The following is a 20,318-nucleotide window of genomic DNA, read 5'->3' as shown; positions in this document are numbered from 1 at the left end:
TAATAAATATAATAATAAATTTTAGAAAGTAAAAATAATAGATCGAAAAACTTGTGGAAGATCTTTGGGGGATGTAATAGAAATGAAAGCAACTGTGTTTTAATTATGGGTTAATAGATGTTGATAGTATTGTAAAGCAAACAAAAGAACAACAAACGTGTGGAATTAGAGGTTATTGTGATGTGTGTGAATTGGTTGGCCTATCCTTAACTGACTTACTTCTTGGAGGAATTTAATCGCATTTTCTTTCTTGTGAAATGTCAACAAATTCCATTTGCAGTGTTTTCAGCAGGGGAGGTTGGGTGCACTATAAAGAAACAAATGCAAGGCAGAATAACACATGAAGCAGAGTATTTAGAAAGCAACAAATTATGTATTTTAAAGTTAGACGCTTTAACTCTTTCGCCAGATCCATTGAAACATTACGTTAAACATGGAATATAGATAAAAATGTAAAGAAAGGAACATGAAAGAAATGCTGTTAATGTTGGCAAAAGATCTGAAGTAAACCTAGGAAATGCGTGGCATGCTGTGGAAATTTACTCATGCACAATGTGTTCCAGAAGTCAGTTGAAACTCCACATCAAAACAGTCTGAATTACACAGACACTTACAGTACATGTCTTAGTGGAAGAGGAGGGAGTTTTTTAGGAAACAATCTCCAAAAAAAGCTGAACTTGCTTTGCAGTCACAAGGTATGATTCTATATAGTGATTAGCAGTTTGAGTTTGAAAGACGGTCTCCTCACTGGAGCTATTTAGAGAAAGCTTGTTTATCGGCTGCCTGCTCTAAGGAAAGAGCAGAACTGAGACAAATGTTAGAATGAAGAGCCATTCAGGGGGACGAAAAGAAGTGAAGATGATGAAGAAAGCATGCAGAGGTCCCGTAAGCTAGCTGAATGTATTTTAATATGTTTATGGTAATTAGTACCTGAGAATTGTTATTCATCTATAGAAAAATTTACATGTAAGATGTCCCCCAGAGGGAAAAAAAACAAAACAACTGGCAAAGCAGTAACTTACAGTACAGTAAAATGCAGCTGTGACCCAGGCTGCATTTAATGACAATAGTAGAAATACCCTGTGAAGATTATATACCAGAATCATCTTCCATTGAATGGAGCACTTCTTAGGCAAGACAATAAATCAGATATAACCGAGGGTTAGTACAAACAGTCCATTCAGATAGACTTACTATGTGAATAGCATTGATGATTTAAAAACAAACAAACAAACAAAAAAACAAAACAAAAACAATTCCCACTCCCCATAAAACCTCTAATACCGGTGTAGCTGTATGTAGAAGTCTGTTCCAAGCTCAGTTGCCTTTGTTGGAAAGTTTTTCCATCAGTTTCTTTGGGATCTGAATCAGATCTTGGTTAGAGCCGACTTATGTTCTTTCACAAATGTAACTCGGATCTTCACAGATCTGTTCAAGAATGAGTAGTATAAATTTGAGTTCTTGGAACTCAGTGATGCTAAAACATCAGAAAGTTGAAAATAAAGGCAAAGGTGCTATAATTGTTATTATTTGTTTCTCTAAAGTGAACTTCAGTCATTGAGGCTTACTAAAAAAAAAAAAGTGCATCTGTTGAAAACTGGGTAAGGACTGGTCTGTGTCTGGTTTTCCTTGCTTGGTGTAAATCAAGAAATCTTCTGTAACTTGAAAACAGTTATTGGTGTCGGACATTGATCATATAATTGTAATAATGTGCAGTTATAATTTATGCTTTTGCTGAAATGTTCACATATTCATTAATTTTCTTCTTTTTAAAAAAAAATACTCATTGTATTCTTTTCTGTGACATTCACTATGTGGATAGAATTAAGTCTTAAACCAGAGGATGAGTCTCCTTCACTGGTTAATTTGAGTTTTGTAGATTGCTGTTGATAGGCATGAGGAATAGTACCCTTTTCTTATGAGTCACTTGATTTACTCCATTTTGTTGGAGTCTGTTTTACTGGCAAATACCTTTAAAAAATAAATGATCTCTTTATGCTTATGAAACCACCACTTGTGGTACAGGACATCTTGTAATTATTCTTAATGCTTGAAAAGCTGACAAGCACGGTAGATCCCCAAAAGGATGTGCCAGTGAATAAAGAGGGATTTATGTAAAGCGTAAGGCCACTTTTATGTATGTAATATAGCCAACACTAGAATGGGATCAGTATAGAAATGTTGCCACCTAATCCAAAAAACCACAATAGCTTACTCTTACGCACCATAATTCAGTTTAATTTCAGCAATTCATTTTCTATGCTGTCACTGTGGATATACATTATTTCCATTTCCCTGCATGCTGGAGCTGTCCTGTGAGCGTCCATGCAGAGTCCTGGTGTTCCTGCGCATACTAAGTTAAGTTTACTTGAAAATTGGAAGAGTAAAATAAACTTGTGTGTTTGGCTACAACAAATCAGAAAATACATTTTACCTGATCCATTTTGTGTATTAACCCTCTGTCTGTTTGTGGAAGGGAACAGAATAGATGAAAATTAGTGAGAAGTTCCTAAGAATGTTGTGCAGGAGTGGGCGAAGATTGGTGACCTTCCGTGTCTGTTTGGCTAGTCAACAAGATAGCAAGGGCCTTGCAGAAAAAGTGATTGTTCCGTGTGTTTGCAAGTGTGTCCTTCTCCTATAACTATTCCAATAAAATTTCCAGTTTGATATATGGATGGGTATTATTTCTATATAGCATCATCATCGTGATCCAAGATTAGTTTCCTTACAACCTCCAAACTCAGGAATGTTTCAGAGGGGTTTTCTTTGGCTGTTGTGTGTGATATTTTTCAAGCAGGGAGCCAGTTTAATCAGGATCATTCATTCCTTTGTTAGTAAGTAATCTCGGTAAGAAAGAACTAGCTGTTACTTGAATATTCAGAAGTATTTGCTATCTGAAAAGACAAAGCTTACAGTTTGAAATGGAAGATGAGTAAATATTAAGGGGAACACACTGTACTCTGTTCTAGCCCAGCAAAATCACATACGGATTCATGTTGTACATGTAAGACAGTACGTTTTGTTCTGGTTTAGTCTGGCAAGGAGGGTGCTCTCATTTTTGCACAGGATTGTACTAACCCCTTTGCATGTTCGGTTGCTATGTGTCCATTTAAGAATTACATGCAGATGAAATTTTTGGGCTAGATAGTTTCTAAATCCAGTTAATGTCTCTTACTCCCTTTTATGTTGACCGTAGAAGAAAATAGTTTAGATACTGCATCTTTATTCACTGAAGTATGTTTGTGGCATGTGAGTTTTGACGCATTCTATTATCTTCTGGAAAGGAATAATAAACAGTGATTCAAAGCAAATGCTATTGAGGGATTCCGAAGGACAGAAATATATATGCAGTGAATATCTTGTTATAGCTCTGGTATTGTCCAGCAAGCAATGTCTTGCATCAGTCCATTGTATACTTCATTTCTAAAATTCTACTGAGTCAGTGTAACTTAAATCTAACAAAGTACCAGACAGATTTTGATGTGTAGCCAAAGGTTTCACTTGCCATTAGAAATTTGAGACTGAAAAAAATATACCCCTCTGCTATCACCCTCGGTGACTTTTTGAGTAAGTATATAAAGAATAGCTCTCCCCCCAGCTTTCAGATGCACGCTATACCTTACCATAAGGAAGGGAAGATTCCTGGTTTTCCTTCTGATTTCTTTTGGCTTTTTAACTTCTACTACAAGATTTTTGTTTTCTCTTCTAGAATACTAGTAGTACTGGAAAGATTTCTTACAAAAAGAAAATGTTCTTGTTTTCTGACACTTAAGGCATAGCTTCCAAGTATTAAAACCATTCCATATGACGGACCACCAACAAGGACAGCAGTGAAAGCTTGGTTGTGTTGAATGTTTGAAGTACCTTTTCTTTTTGATTGGCTTGCTGAAAGAAACAGCTTGGGGATGGGAAAAAAATGAAAGAAAATGAAGAAAAATGTTATCTTTTAAGTCAGAAATTTTTACTTGATCACTTAGCTTTCTGTCTAACTTTTCTCCTATATTTTTATGACATTTACTAGTTTAAACTCATAGTAAGAAAGCTCTGATTCTGGAATTAGACATATGGCACTAAGTAGTCCAGTCTTGGCAAAGACATGTAGTGTTTCTAAACAAATCTTAAGAAAAAAAAACCTTGCAGTGAGGGAGAGTGGTAAATATTGGCATCTTAAAACCACCCAGTAAGCAATTAAAATAATGAAAATCTGCACTTTCAGACTTGAGTGTGTTTAGATATGTGAGGTGAGGTAGAAGCTAGTGAGTCTGTTTCCAAGTAGATGTGCAAGTTATAACACACAGGCTGAGGCTGGTGCAGTTTTTTTTATAACTAGTGTTTCTCTGGGCTTGCCAGAGAAATCTGTTACAAAGTGAAGGCAAAGATTAGGAGACTGAATATCCTGATGTATACCTTGTTCTGCACAAGGGGAAATATCCCAGCCTCATTTCTACATTTTCTGTTGGGTTTCATTGTGGCCTTTACATGTTGTGTAGACTGTTATGGAATGGACAGAAGTTGTCTTAGGGATCCATCCAGGCTGATGTTCCTTCAGCAGCATCTCCCACCTCCTTTTCTGTCTCTCCTTGCTGATCTGCCATTGTTGCTGATCTGCCTGTGGAACTAAATGTGCATCACAGCCTGGATTTGGTGTCAGCTGCCCTTCTTCTCTCTGTGCTTTTATTGTCGGCCTTCTGGGCTGCAAGCACACACTGCTGGCTCATGTCCATCCACCAGGAGCTCCCCCCCTTTTCCTCCCTCGGGTCCTTCTCTGCAGGGTTGCTCCCAGTGAGTTCTTTTCCCAGTGGAAATGAAGATAGAAATTGTTGGGCTTGTAGATGAGTTGTGTAAGGGATGAAGGTTATTTGCAGTTAAGGCATTAGTGAAGACAAGCTCTAATCCTGACAGAAGGGTAAGATTTGTATTTAGTACATAATGTCCCAGTGTTCTCCTTCTGTGTTACACTGTGACATGACATTTTTGTTGAAATCCTGAAGGAACATTCAGAACTATTAAAGAGATTTAACATCTTGAATCCTGATCATTAGCTCTTCATTTAAAGATTCTTTTGGAATGAAGCAAGCAGTTCTGAAGTGGATACAAGCTATTTTGGGTGTTTTTTCCATGCTGCAGAACTTCCACCAAACAACACTCCCAGTGATTTCATTTGTGTATTCTGAGTGAGCTGATAGAACTAACTTTGTCCGCACACCAGTGGTGTAACATCTTATGCCTACCTGAATTTCAGTATTGTTAGAAATATTCCTCTTTGGCTGAATAACATGCTGACCTTGCAGTCCTTATTCAACCAAAGCAATGTTATTAGAGTAACTAAGCACAAATGCAACTGACCTGAATCCTGTAAGTAGTTCCACTTTTTTAGCTGTTGCTCACTTGTGTTGTGTGAGCAACAGATTATGAGGCGAGGCTTGCAGTACTCCATACTAATCCTACAGGTATTATTGAGGAGTTTTAAATCATGTTAAGAGACCTCAGAGCCAAGTCTCAGTAAGGCTGTGTGAAGAGAAAAATGTTTATTTAGCAGAAATGCATCTCAAAGTAACATTAGGGGTTTCCTAATTTTTTGTATTTCATAGCCTGTTATTATTTTTACATGCTTTATGTACGCAAACTTAATTTGGACCTCTTTATTTTTAAGAACTTTTACTTTTAAGCTAACTGGGATATGAAAATTAGCTCTGTAATCAAGTGAAATGTGTTTCTGGTTTGGAATAGCAGGGTGGCAAAGGAGGCAGGGATTAATTGTGAATGAAAACCCCTTACAGTTTCAGGCAAAACCACCCTTACAGGCTGGTATTTGTATAAGTCAGTAGGTATGATCCTATTTAAAAAATACTTTTGTTTAGCCTAATTGCTTGCCGGAAGCGTGTGACTAGCATATGCACAAATAATTATATAATTAGTGATATATTCTTGTGTGTGGTGGATTGCTTAGTGAACTGGAAACTATTTAACATACTTACGTTTATTGGCAAATTGAAGTTGGCACTTCTTAAAGCACCAACTAGCATTTTAAATTCAGGGTTTGGTTATATAGAGAAAGCTGTGTCAATGCCGAATGCTGCGCATTGGGACTTTTTTCTTTATGCACTGAGAACTACAAACTTTCTTATTTTGTTAGCATTACTGCATTTAGTCCAACTCTGCCAAGTGTCTCTGTGTGTAAATCGTTGCTTGAGGTCTTTGCCTCCTGTGGTATAAATGCCTTCACAGGGAATCTGTAATAATAAGACTTGAGCGGAAAACACATTTTATATCATTTCAGTTAGGATTAAATATCTTCTATGAGTTGTATGTAAGGCTGAAAACTGAATCCTATAAATTCTGTGGTAAAACTCATTGGTCTGCATCCTCAGCCCTTCAGTGGCTGTGATAATACTGGCCTTACCAACTGGCAGAGAACTCCCATTTAGCAAAACCAAACCCTAAGGTTAACCTTGCCTAAGTTCCTCCCCAGAACGACTTTTCAGTGAGAAAGGGCACAGACTATTTCAGGTGCTTCTGTTATTCCTGCCCCCTTGGTGCTAAGCAGATCCCAGGGCTGCTCTCACTGATACAAAGCTGTACAGGTATGCACAGCTTTACACACACACACACACACACACACACACACACACACTCTCTCTCTCTCTCTTTATATATTTATGTGTATATATAGATATATATACAGCTATATATATAGCTGTAAATCTTTGCTCTAAATTGCTGTTTGGGAAGGTGGTAGGAGGAGCTTGGAGCTTGTGTATGACTGAGACCACTGACTTGAAGACAAAGGACTCTGATCAGAGAAAATAGTTTATTTATAGGGACTGAGGGAGGAAAATATCACATCATAGAGGAAGATACAACTTCTGATATGCTTTTCTTTCCCTTTTCTTTCCCCTTTGGACTGTTCATTGCTGCCATTTTTGTATTTTTGATCGGTTTCAAACTGATTTGTATAAAAACTTCAAGGTTCCTTATTTTTAATCCCATCTCCAACATTCATATTTTTCTTAAGGATCGTGATTAAAATGCTCCTGGTTGGATGCCATGATGACTTTAGTGAAGATAAACACTTTATAAGTAAAAAGTCTGTTCCCATTTGTGTGCCACTAGTGCGGGAGGTGCGGTAAAAAGCTTTCTTTTTAAAGAAATCTGCATATCTTGGCTTTGTTTCTAGAAATACTTAAAATGGTACTTGATAATCATTAGCACTTGCGTAATGAGCGAGCCTTGGGACAGCTAAAGAACAATCTCCTTACAACTTCAGACAGTTCTATCACTTCATGCTATTTCAAAACAAGTGTCAGTGTTGCCAGTAAACCTGATTTATTCCTACTGACTATTAGGCTTCAAAAGCTGTTTGCTCTCAAGGAAGAAAATTATATATGTTAATTACCAATTTTGGCAGAAGCAGCCAAATGGTAAATAAAGGTTCCTGAGAGGATCACTGCTGACAGCCGTATTTATTACTTTCAGAGCTTAGTAAGTGTTGCAGATTGTGGTACTGTAAGATCCGAAACATTTTAATACACCTAATGTGATACAAAATGTACCAGGCTTCACAGCACACCTTAACAATGATCTACTGACGTAACAACAAAATGAGGGGATTGTCTTTTCTATTTCTTTGCTTTCAGCAACCATCTTTATTCATACCTCAGTCATTAGTCAGTACTGCTCGCAGAAGTTTGTCTGCAGCAATACAGTGATCTGGGTGTAGTATGGTCACAAACGACACGAGCTCCGCCCTTTAGTGACCAGATGCTAAAAACTTGCACTGCATTATAAACAACTGTCTCCACTGCAAAGTAAAGTAATGCACTTCTAAATTGGTTATTTAAGAGACTGATAGGTTAATGATTATTGGAAAGGAAGGAAGGTCAAAGAATTGAACAAAGGAAAATACCATGATTTATTTTCTTATGGAATAAACTGATTTGTTGGATAAGTCATGGGATGGGCAAGTGAGATTGAGCTTCAGGGTCAGAACAAGACTAAGAGGAAGAAATAATATAAGATATAAGCCTGATTTAGCATGTTTTACGTGTCAAGTTGCATGTGTGGGTCCCTACCACCGTTGCAGTTCTAGCCTTGGAGGCTTATCAACACTTGATTTTAGGATACAGAGTATGACCATGGCTTGTAGTAACTAAACTTGAACATTATTTTGCATTAAAAATAATGATAAAATAAATTATTATTCATAGTCTTTCCATGTTGTGACAACTCAGTGATTTTTTTTTTGATTATTATTTGATTTTATGTATGAAAAATGAAAGTGAAACATGCTATAGAACATAAGCATCATTGCAGCAGCTTCAGAACTTCATAGGAAGGCATTCAATCATGATTATTTTTCCAGATCTGTTGTCAAAAAGACGTGGAAAGATGTATTGCATAGTAATCCTTGCTATTTGAACCAACTGCTGGCAAATCTGATGAAGATCACTGAGTTTTGACAGATTTATACGAGCAAGCTGATTCACATGTGACGAATGCAGACATAAGTTCTGTTTTCAAAATAGCCGTGATCTGTTGATTCATTGTTTTACTTCCATCACATCACAAAATATTGGCACGATGTGGTTTACTATGGCACTCAAACCGTTTTTGATAAATGTGTGCATTTGCTTATCTGCTCAGTATAGAGGCCAATGATCTTTGACTGAATGTTTTTATATGGCTTAAATCTGAAGAAGCACAGTGCACTGGACTGAATTTTTTTGTTAACAATGGATTATAATTAATATATTCAAAAATCAGACTATACACTATGATACTTTACCGCCTTTGAGTACTGGCTTCAGTAGTAGCTGCTTGCATTAGAGTAATGCTGCGTTATAAAACAGGAATCAGAATCGTGTCCCATGTAGCAAATTTAAGTACTAGGACTAAGTTTTGAACTTGCTCTGAATATTTTATCATCCAACTTGAAATAGAAGCTTTGCTTTTTCGTTTGTTTGTTTACTGCAGATATTTTTATACTTAACAATGAACTTGCCAAGTAATGCTTGTTCTTCTCCTGTTCCTTTAGTATTGAACCTATAAGACAGTCTTTTTTTTCAGTGTTCTACTCAAATGAGAGGAAAAGTAGGATGAAAGTACTTCTTATAGATACTTGTCTTTTTTTTGTGCAATGTAATTGACTTCCTTTAAATTAAGACTATTTCTTGGAAATTCTTCCCCCAAAGCGGGTGTCTTCAGAGTGTCAGAAGGGTTGCTCATCCTCTACATAACCTGTAACTGCAACTGAAATGAACTTCTGTAGTTTGCTATGTGAGAGACTGGGTTTCTGCATACTGCAGGGAAGTTTTTCTGGCAGCGCCATGAAGTCTTTCAGAGAATTGTTTCTGCATATGTTTGTTAATGTTTTGGTGTGGACAGAAGTTGGAACGCTGTCTAGAGCAGATACGATGGATGACCTCTCTTCTGCAGGCCTTAACAGTCTAGTGCCCAAACACTTATTCACATGCATAACTTAATTCATGCGAGGGCTCCCATCTATGTCAGTGAAATACCCACAGAAGTTGAGATACACATGTGAAAAAGTGTTGGCAGGATCAAGGCCTCGCTCCCAGCCCCGTTCTTTGAAATTCCATGCTTAAACTTCTAAAAGACCCCAAAGAGAGAGCACCTCTTGGGAAGGTCTGGAAGTCTCCCATTTGTACTGCAGCGAGTGGAAGCTGCAATCATTTGTGCAATAAGGTGGGGCCAGCAGGTCTTCCTCCTTCATAGCTCAGAAGTGTGCGGTTTTAATAACTCCCGGTACTCCAACATTGTCATAAAGCTTACCATGAATTGCAATTAGTCTAGTTACATCGTAAGTATGACTTTTTTTCTTAATTGAGAGACTTGAAACCATTTTTGCGGATTGCTGACATCAGAAGACTTTCCAACTTACTGAAAAAATCCAAATAACTGCATAATATTTTCAAAGAACAGACTGATGGAGACTGGCCTGTTGTCAGAAAAATAGTGTATGAATTAACTTTGCTACATTATGATTTAATTTAAAATTAACTTATGGTTTGTTGACAACGTTCATATTTCATAGAGTAGGTGTAGGGTGCAAGTTTTCTGTATTTCCTACCATGAAGAAAAAAACCATTAACTCTGACATCTGTTTTTAGCACTTTCCTTCATATTTTTGGATGAATGCCTGGCAAAAGCTGGAGAGCGACTAAGAGATCAACCAAAGATGGCCTAAGGGCCTGTTCCCAGCTGGTACGACATCTGGAATGTTAAATATAGTGGATAAATTCAGAGTTGTAGTTTAATAAGATTGGTATTCAAGCGTTCGGCCTACAGCAAAGGAAAGGACAGTGAGGCTGACAGCGTGCATGGTACATAATATGTCAAGGTGTCTGAAGTGTAATTTGCTGGGTTTTCACTTTCATTTTGGCCGTTTCCTTATGCTTAGGTATAAACTTTCATCTAGGTTTGTTTTGAACCTTTACAAAATAAAGGGTGAAGTCATATTGGTAATATGTCCAGAATCTTATCTTTTCACTGAGCTTAGAGTATGTCTGGTTTTCTTTCTTTTTCTTTTTAGGAAAAAAGTGCTAAAGACAGATTTTTATGAGCTGACTAGAAATAACTTAAGCTGCTACCTTTGCAAATTTTAAGTATACGTAGTCTTGCACAGTGAAGATTTTACAGAATCATAAACCATTCAGGCATCTGGACTTGTGCTATGTGCAACCATACTTGCAAGATTTATGTCTCAGAAGGCCTGCTTTTTTCTATTTAGGGTTTAGTTAATCTTCTGCTTGTCTAATCTACAAACTCTAATTAACATGTGTTGCTAGACAAGCCCAGCAAAGCTGCAGTCAGGGCTCAGTGGAGAGGTATCTGCTTACAGCAGCTCTGAACAGGCTAATAGTAGGTCAGAAAAAGCCCGCCCTGAAATGGAAGGTGATTTCTGTGCCATTTGCATCCTCTAACTACACTCATCAGCCTGTATGCTTGCAGCTCCCTTCCCTTTGTACTGTGTTTGTTGTCACACAATGCTCATCTTATAGTGGAAGTTTTACTTTATAGTCTCTATGTTCAGTTTTGGGATGGACACAAGCTTACAGGACTGGGGCCAACTGTGGTGCAAAGTTGCTTCTAAGAGTTTGCTGAAGCACCTCGGGGGGGGGGGGGGCTGTGTTTTTCCTTTGTTTTGCAGCATTGTATGCTTCTCTTTCCCTGATCTGTGTTGTTTCTGTAGAATGCTGGAGCAGAAGGGAGCCTGTGACATTGCACTGCTAATTTGCAAGTCCCACGCTGTGGCCAGGGAGTGTGGAGGAGGACACAGCATGTGAAATGTGACAGGGCTGTAATTGATGGAGGGAGGTGTAATGTAAGGTCTTATTCCTCCAGTTTTTTTAAGAAGGACTCACTTGATAATTCCTCAGCACATTGCGGTTATTTCTATATTATTTATTACTAGGCAAGATCTTGTAGGTGAAGACAAGTTACTTCAATATGATTTGGCAGGAAACCAGCAGAGCCTCAAAGAAGGACCTGCAGTGGGAGGAGAGATGGCTTTTGCAGCTGCGCTTTGGTTGTGGTTCAGATTTGGACGTAGGAAGGCCAGATCTGAACTGACTGAAGCTGACGAATAGAGAGCTGATTTGTCTGCATCTGGTGTCACTGATGCTGCTTGTAATCCGCTTATGAGTGTGTTGGTGCAGGTATGTGTGTAAATAATGCTGAAGTTTAAGGTGAAAAGACCATATGAAACAAGAACAGTGAAGGCTATAGATTTCGTGGTATTAGGAAAAAATATTTAGTTATTTGTAGCAAAATAGTGGGAGATGGAAGGAAGTGTTTGCCTTGAAAATTTTGTGGCTATTACCTTGTGTTCAGAAAAATTTGCCATTTGTCTGAGTGAATTCGGGGCTAGGCAGCAAAATCCCTGTTATTATCTACTGTGTTATTTTGGTATGCAAAACAATAGTAACAAACTAATTCTAGGTGTAGCTTGTGAAATGACATGCTTGAAAAGAACAGGTATTTTTGTGAGAGGATCTGCCATTACAGTACTGCCTATTTAGCAGCGTGCTGGAAATATCCGTGATCTGTATGTACTTTTAGCCTATATGCTTGCATTTCACTTCTCTGTATCATCGATTGAGTGAATTGCAATTATTCTATAACCAACATTTGTGATTGAAAAATGAAGGCCTTAAATCAGAGCCACACTATTCAGTATTCCTTGAATTTAAGGTCAGAAGTAACCAATTACAACTCTACATCCATACATGTACATCTGCACGTATACCAGTATAAGAAAAAATCCTAACTGGGGTAAAGACACACAAACTCTTGCTTTCCCCTTTTCCTTTGTTCTGTCTTTCTCTCTGCTATTTAATAAGATGCTTTTATGTACTTTATATATATAGAGAGATTTATTTATGTTTTCCACACTAACAGGTGTTTCTCTTAATAATATCCATAAGTTGGAAAAATTTATCCTGCATTTAACACAACCAACCCCATAATTACTGTTCTTGTCCATGACCTGTACCTAAGAAAACAGTCAGATTCTGGTTGCTGAGCTGCTCCTTAGCACTGGTTCAGTTTGTTACTGTAGTTACCATCTCATTTTTTGCCTCCTTCCAGCTCTACAATATCTACTGGGAATTGTTGTGCAAATAAAACAACATATTACTCTCATCATAGAGTATTCTTGCTGTGAGCTGACCACACGTACTGTTGACAAGGAAATTGCTTTAAAATTTTCTTTTTTGTCTATGATCTAACCTCTAATTAAGCCCCAATCCTCACATGCAGTTAGGAGACAGAGTAAAGGTAAGGCTGGGATCACAGGTGGCATTGTATTCATCATCTTTCAGTAGCAGATTTAAAAGCATTGCTGTAGAATAAATGAACTCTTGAGTGTGTTTTTGCCTCTGATTGTTCTGCTACTCTGTCCAGACAGCAGACACTGCATGCTTTCACATACAGGTGTCCATGCATTCAGGTACACCAATGAGTCTTCCCAATCTCAGATCACTGTTCTACTAGGATAACTTCTATATTTTTCCAGACTGTAAATAATGTGTATTTAGAATGTGTTAGTACTGCTGTCTTGTGTGATATATATATATATATATATATTCCAGTAACATTTCCCAGTCTTGCCTTGCTATTTGTTCTGTTTAAATGGGAAAGGTTGGATTTAAAAAATAAAAGAAAAAGTAAGAAACAGCGGAATTGGAAACAGGAGCGGGGAGAGTTCTGACAATTTTAAGACTACTAGTTGTTTTCATAAGCTTTTGTATTTGGGATCTGATCCTCTGCTTGTAATGCAGATAAATGTTGCTGTGTCCTCTTATCTGTGCAGTAAAGAGACGATGTGAATTAAGTTAAACCATATGGAGTAATATTGGTTTACATAAATAGTGTAGATTTAGCTGGATGAATACTTGCAGTGAAAATGAGGGATGTGCTTAGTTATTGGTTGGAATTTAATAACCATGTTATAACAGCTGTAGACTTTCTAGAAGAAACCTGTGGTTATTTTCAACTCCTTATTTATTAAAGATCAGCTTGTATATGATTTTATAACAAATTATACTTTGGGTATGAAACCGTAGTATGAGGACCAGAAGGATGCCTCTTTGTATTAATTGCATGCAGCTATGTAGGCACTCAGTCTAGAGTGAAAATACTTTCTTGTTAGTTAAGGAATAGGTATTCATTTAAATGAAACAACCTGACTACCAATCACGTAAGCCAAAACTCCATAAATGGAATTTTACAAGGGTATGATATTCTTCAGGAATTATTTTCATAATTCAAAGAAGTGGCAAGTCTCAGAGCTTTGATGTGGTCGAACTGAGGGGATCTGATAAGAATTCTGTATAGTACTTTGAAAGATCTGGACATGGAATCATGGCTCTGATAGCAGGAATTCTTAAGAAATCTATCAAAACATGGGTGGTACCGAGTGGCTGGGGAATAGCTAATGTAGTGCTGAAATGCAGAGCCAGGAAATTATGAACGTATCTGTCTGATCTTAAATGTTTAAATGTATGGAATGTTGGGTGTTCTTTTTTGAGGAAGGGATAATTAATAAAATGAAAGTAAAGGGAAAATTGAAGAAAATATATTTATCTGTAAGAAGTCTGACCTAACCTGACTCATTTTATACTTGCCTGTGATCATTCTTTTTATTCCCTTAAGTGGGGAGAATACAAAAGAGCTTATTAACCTGGACTTTGGTAAAGCTAAGGACTGATAATGTAAAACACTCATTTAAAAAAAAAAAAAAAAAGTACAGAGAAAACTTAGCATGATTAGGGATTGAGTGGATAGCATATGCGATAACAGGTTTAGTTTATACTTGCTGAAGAATCATGAAACCACCAAGGTTGGAAAAGGCCTATAAGATCATCCAGTCCAACCGTCCACCTACCACCAGTATTTCATCACTAAACCATGCCCTGCAATAGAACATCTAAACTTTTCTTGAATCTCTCTGGAGACTATGACTCAGCCACTTCTAAAGCCTGTTCCAGCTCTTATCTACCCCTTGGAGAAGAAATCTTTCCTAATGCCCAACCTGAATCTCCCATGGTACAACTTGAGGCCATTGCCTCTCATTCTATAGCTAGAAAGCTTTGGTGACATGACTGCTGCCTTTGACTTCATTAAGAAAGAGCTGAGAAAGGAGAAGAAGCATTATTACAGATGAGAGCACACCAACAGGCACTAGTTTATGTATGGTTTATTTGCTTTAATATGCACTCAATCAACTCTGGCAATAACAGCAGATTCAGGGGCCATTCCTATCCTGCATCATTTGAAGTATTTGTGCATTTCTTGTTCAGGTTTTTTCCTTTTTACAATAATTTTTCAAAGAAACCTTTATAGTTATTAAACTCTTTGTTTAAAATAAAATTCTTTCCATTAACCAAACATTTCATAGATGATATGCAGAGATGAAGAAAATTTCCAGCCGTTTTTTGCCAATGAGCAGAAATGCACATACATTCAGTACTGTTCAAGTTGTTTTGGCAATAGTGCTGTAACCTTATAGATTTATATGCTTACACTAGGAGGCTTCCTGCTGTTTTAAGTATTGTCCAGAGATTGTATTTTCTTAAAAGAAAATTGCTTGAAACCATTCATTTTTTGTGCAACAATGAAGGTATCAGTTACTTTCCATTGTAGCCTGTATGGATTGGCAAATGTTAATGAAACTCAACTTCTGAACCTCCTGATTGGTAAATTCTTGGACAGCAGATTTAGAGATCGTTGCTGATCAAGGAAAAGCTGTTTTACTCTTTAAAGGTCATGTGTAAGACACAAAGGGAATGACATTTGAGAATTTACAGGAAGTATTATAATATAATTCCAGTTGTCATTAGGTGTGACTTCATGGTGCATCTACCTTCTCCCTCCTGGTTCTCTCTGGTTTAGCCTTACATTTTCTCCTTAAAATCTGGTCCAAAACTATTGAAAACAAAAGCACTGGGATGTCACTGTGGGAATTCTTCCACTGCTTTCAGTGAGTTTCTTTTTAAAACAAGAAACATTTTTTTCCTCTTTAGATGAAGACGTGATATTTTATAATTCACATGTTGTGAGCGGTTGTATTGAGACTTTGTGTAGTGATTACAGAATTGTGACCTTAGTGTTCCAGAAAAGCAGGAGATTGAGTGTAGATCAATTTAAATTGACCTCAGGGTGGGCACTGTTGATTTCGAGAGCCACTAAACTATTTTGCACAATACACTGTGCTTATATCAGTTGTGTACCTTGAATCATCTGCCCTCGCGTATTGTATGTTTGAATTGCATGGATCCCTTAAAGCTAGGGGTTTTTATCCAGAGAGTCTCCAGTCCTGTTTTTGTCTCTAATGCACAATTAAGCACCGGGCTTCAAGTGGGAGGCTGACAGCTAATAGCTGGGAGGCATTATAGCTTAACTGTTTGTCAGCTGTACCTAATGTTTTGTGGAGGGTGATTAAAACTGCTCAAATGCTTTTAATGAGATAAATTCCCTAGAGTATGGGCAATGGTTTTGTCTGATAACAAAAGCATATCTGCACTACATCTGCGTTTCCAAACGGTATTTTGGCCTAAAATCATGAATAAGAAATAAGGCAACGGAAGCAAGATCTTTCTATCTTTCTTTTTATCTTAATGAGTCATCTGCCCTCATATTAATGGTTCTAGTTATGGGGAGTGGTTTTGGTATTCAGCATTTCTGCCAAGAAAAAATTGCATGAAAATAAATTTTACTGCTATTAATGCTTTAATATATTCTCATAGTTGTTAACAATTGACCTTTATTTTTTTTTTCTTCCCTTTTTTCTGAAAATACATTTGTTATCATTTGTTACTTTATTCAAACTCACTGGCATGTGCAGCATTCTCCCTTCCAGATGAGAAAGGAATCCACTTGACACAAGTAGCAGAGCTCCTCTGCACAGCTTTAGAAATCTTCGCTTTATAGATAAGGTCATTTGAGGATATTCTGCGTTTTCTCAGTTTTGAGTAGAAATCACTATTAAGAATGAGTCAAGATAAGAGTTTGCCAGTCATAAAATGGATGACTTCAAAACTGGCCAGCTTTTATGACTTTATCTGTGGTCTAAACCAGGAGTGTGTTTGAGACAGACTGTATATGCCTTCAGATAATGCCCAGGACTCTCAAAGATGATGGATCCTTGTGGAGAGGGCAATTAACTGAATGCATTTCCTATTCAGGACTGGGTGACTTCTCTGAGTTCCAGTGTCCAACTGCTGATTGGTAGCTGCTTTTTTAACCTGGTCTCTTATTAAGAAAAAAGCATGTGTGTGCTCGTGTCTCAGTGCTCACCTACTATTTTCTTTTTTGTTTTGTTTTTTCTTGCTGTCTCAATCCAAATTTGTCTGAGTTACAACAGACCCATACCCCCAAAATTAGCAACTGTGTGCTTTGTATGAAGTTTGCTATGAATGTGATACCATAAAGACAGAATCGTGATGTTTCTCAGCATTTTTCTTGTTTCTGGCACAGCTGAATCTGTACAGGTATTTGTAGCTCGCCCCCTCTTTGTCATTAAACTGCATGAAGCGATAGCACAACTGCAATATCCATCTCACCTGCATAGTTTATCTTACACCATCAAATGCCAAGCTTTTGGTGCAGGTATTCTCAAAACTAAGTATATAATTCTATCTATATGACCTATATGTTTGTGATGGTTTTGAGGTGTGCGTGCATTTATATTCATTATCTGTGTATTCAACTCCTTTCAAGAGAGAATATGTTCTTGTGGTTAAAGTACAGTGGTTGCTGAATCCAAATAGTTTGGTTTTGTCCAAGATTTTCTTCAGATGGCTTAGTCTCAGGTGTTAAATGGGAGACTCTACAAGGGGCTGTTACTTGTGCTCCCCTGCTGCTGGAGCTCATTCTCTGCTACTGCGGGGCTCAGGCTTTCTGCAGTGACTCCAGACACAGCGGGTTTGGCGGATCCTTCCATTTCTATTTGGCACTGGGATCCCTGACCATGGGGAAGTGCCAAAGTGATGTATTCTGTTGCTTTTGGTTTGTTTGTTGAGCAAGGAGTGCTGTACGATGACCTTTATGTATCACATAGGCCAAGACAGTTTTTCTCATGTCATGTTGCTTGATGTGCCAGAAGTTTCTCTTGCACTCTATGTGACCCACCTCATGCACTGATGCAGAAGAAATTTGAGGGTTGTATCCTATGTAATGTGAAAAGTGGTAAGCTTTCCAAATTGAAACCCATACAACTGTAAGCTCTACTTCGCATGCTTTGGCCTTGTAGTGGGACTTCGGGATGGGGGGGATATGTTGTATCTCCTTTGCATAATATGTGTTTTTTTTAATAGCTTTGAACATTTTACTCATGGTTTCTGAGGAAGAGTCTGATGTTTAATGAAAAGTCAGAGATCCAGAAAGTTATCTGCCTTTTCAATAAATCTGAGAGGGCCTTTTTTGAAAAGACATAATGTGTCTCATCCTTGGCATTTAAAGTGCAACACGAGACAGAATTTGATGCTTCAGTGTTGCACAGATGGTGTTTGTGAATTACTTTTACAGCAGCATTTCACTAATTTTATCAAGAGGAAAAGCTTCCTTCTGGACTTTTAAAAATTGTTATTACTATTTTAAGACATCTAGAAGAACAATCTGTTGCCTAATCTGTAGAGTATCTTTTTAGAGGGTCCTACTCTGGCACACTAACCAGTTTCTAACAATCTAAACAGGGATCATATTTTCTTGCTACTACTTTTTCACAATAACATAACTGTGCAGGTGGGATTATTGGCAAGTCTTTAACTAATTTTTAATTCAGTGGCACAAGAGACATGCATGTAATTGCCTATTGAATTGAAATGCCATTGTGTTTCATTTTAAAACCAATTCTTTCATTATCTCTGAATTTTCTTTTTAAATAGCTGTCATTTGCAGATGGTCAGATTTCATTTCAATATGAGAACTATTCAGTGCAGTTAAGATATTAACTCAAAACCGCCCAGTAAAGGGCTTCAGTTTGATTAATCAAATTTTTCTCTTATCATACAAACTTCTAATATCTTTCTTTCACAGAGAACTATGAGGGAGTTAATTCAGTTTTCCCTCAGACAACATTACAGAAATAACAAGATGACAAAGTTAAGACTGCGAAAAAGCCTTAAACATAAATGCTGTGGTTGTGCCAGGGCTAATGTTTGAATTTATGAAAGAATTTAGGGTAAGCAATGTGATGCAATGCTCTCAGAATTTAGAAGAAAATAATTTTCTCCTTTGAAGTAAAGGGATCTGGACCTCTGATACCAATACATCAAGAAGAACAAGTATGTGTATGGAAGATTAGTAGATTCTGAAGTGGTAATGTTTAAATGTACAGATGAAGAAATGCTCTGTACATTCAGCATAGTTAAGGGAGTTTGCACACTCTGGACCTCTTATGGCTGTTGTGCATTTCTGGATGTGCGAGTTACAGTTGTATCTCTTTTTTCACGACCAGTGCAATTGCAATGATTTTCATGTGTAGACCAACTCTAATTAAAAGCCATTTGAGACTGGCATCTGTTCAGCAGGATGGATCTGAAGGTCACATTTAAAATACAGAATTGTTGAGGCAGATAACTGTTTCAGTTCTGTAATTCCAGCAGCTGAGATCAACTGTGACACTGCTGTGTGCTGTTTTATGTTTTTCATGTTAGACCCAGGGGTCTGGGGAGAAGATTCTCCACTGTTTTGCTTTCCTTCCTGAATCACGGCTCATGCGTGATGTGTACGTGAAGTGGCTTGACTAGTCTTTGTTTGAGAATGCAGTCAGTTTGTGTAGCTGTGTATGGTTTGCGTGTGTATTGTGGAGTATGTAACAGGCATAATGCTGATAAAGACATCAAAACCACACATAAATAACAGATCTAAGATAGTTACTAATTTTGGCTTGATAAACAGGAAGGAATGTAATGTTCAGGTCCATGGTGGTAACCTTTGAAATATTTGCCTAGCATTGATTGAAACATTTGTTTGAATAGCTAGTATGGTACCCAAACTGTAATTATTATTTATTTCACAATAAATATTGTTAGTGTTCAGAAATGTTTTTCCTCTTTCTTTCCAGAGACAGCAACATACTTCTGCAAATATGTAACGGAATCATAATTCTCTCTTTATAGCACGTCACTTTATCAAAGTACATCATTCAGTACAAACTGGGGACTCTATTGGACTAGTTCCAGGTAGCCCCTTTAGGTCTGAGAGGAGTTCTTGCTTCCTTGAAAATGAAAGGCCTTATCTACATTTTTATTTAAGTATGTGCTGAAATAAAGATTAACACAAGCAGGGTGGAAATTGCTGTGTATGGCATCTCTTCATTTAGGACAGGGACATGCTTGGGCACTATCACTGTGAGCTAAGGCTGTGGTTCTTGGACTACAGGCCACTTGATGCTCATATTAATAGAGCAAAAAATCCCATGGGAACAGTTGAAGTTAAATATTGGAGAATACAGAGCAATATTTTCTGTGCAGCGGGTGGACAGGCTTTGCTGTTCTATATATTCTTTTTTCTGTTCTATGGTATTCTGTTTACTACTGTGTTTGGAGAAGTGTGGCGCTAGTATGTCTATAAAGGTACCTTACAGATAAATGAGTGAAGACATAGTCTTTAAAAACTGTGTAGGATAGACAAAGATACAATATAATAAATGAGCAGGAAAAAACCAAACCACAAATTGAGGCCAATTGCTGGAAAAGTGTTTTTCTGTATGGGATGACCTGCACAGCATTAGGGTTACTCTTTTATTGCAGAGTCACTGGTTCAAAGTGTGTATAGGCTGTCATAGCTCCCTG

At 37.5% G+C, this 20,318-nt stretch overlaps 1 protein-coding gene across 10 annotated transcripts in view; it reads left to right on the top strand.

Annotated features, from left to right (window-relative positions):
• Positions 1–20,318, top strand: part of ADAMTSL3 (ADAMTS like 3) — a 186,763-nt gene that overhangs the window by 30,558 nt on the left and 135,887 nt on the right. The window lies entirely within an intron of this gene.

Source organism: Coturnix japonica, chromosome 14, assembly GCF_054131305.1.
Source record: "Coturnix japonica strain WE chromosome 14, WE-NBRP24, whole genome shotgun sequence".
In the NCBI taxonomy this organism is placed as follows: domain Eukaryota; kingdom Metazoa; phylum Chordata; class Aves; order Galliformes; family Phasianidae; genus Coturnix; species Coturnix japonica.
The sequence above is the reverse complement of the archived record's forward strand: the minus strand, read 5'-3'. Positions and strand labels throughout refer to the sequence as shown.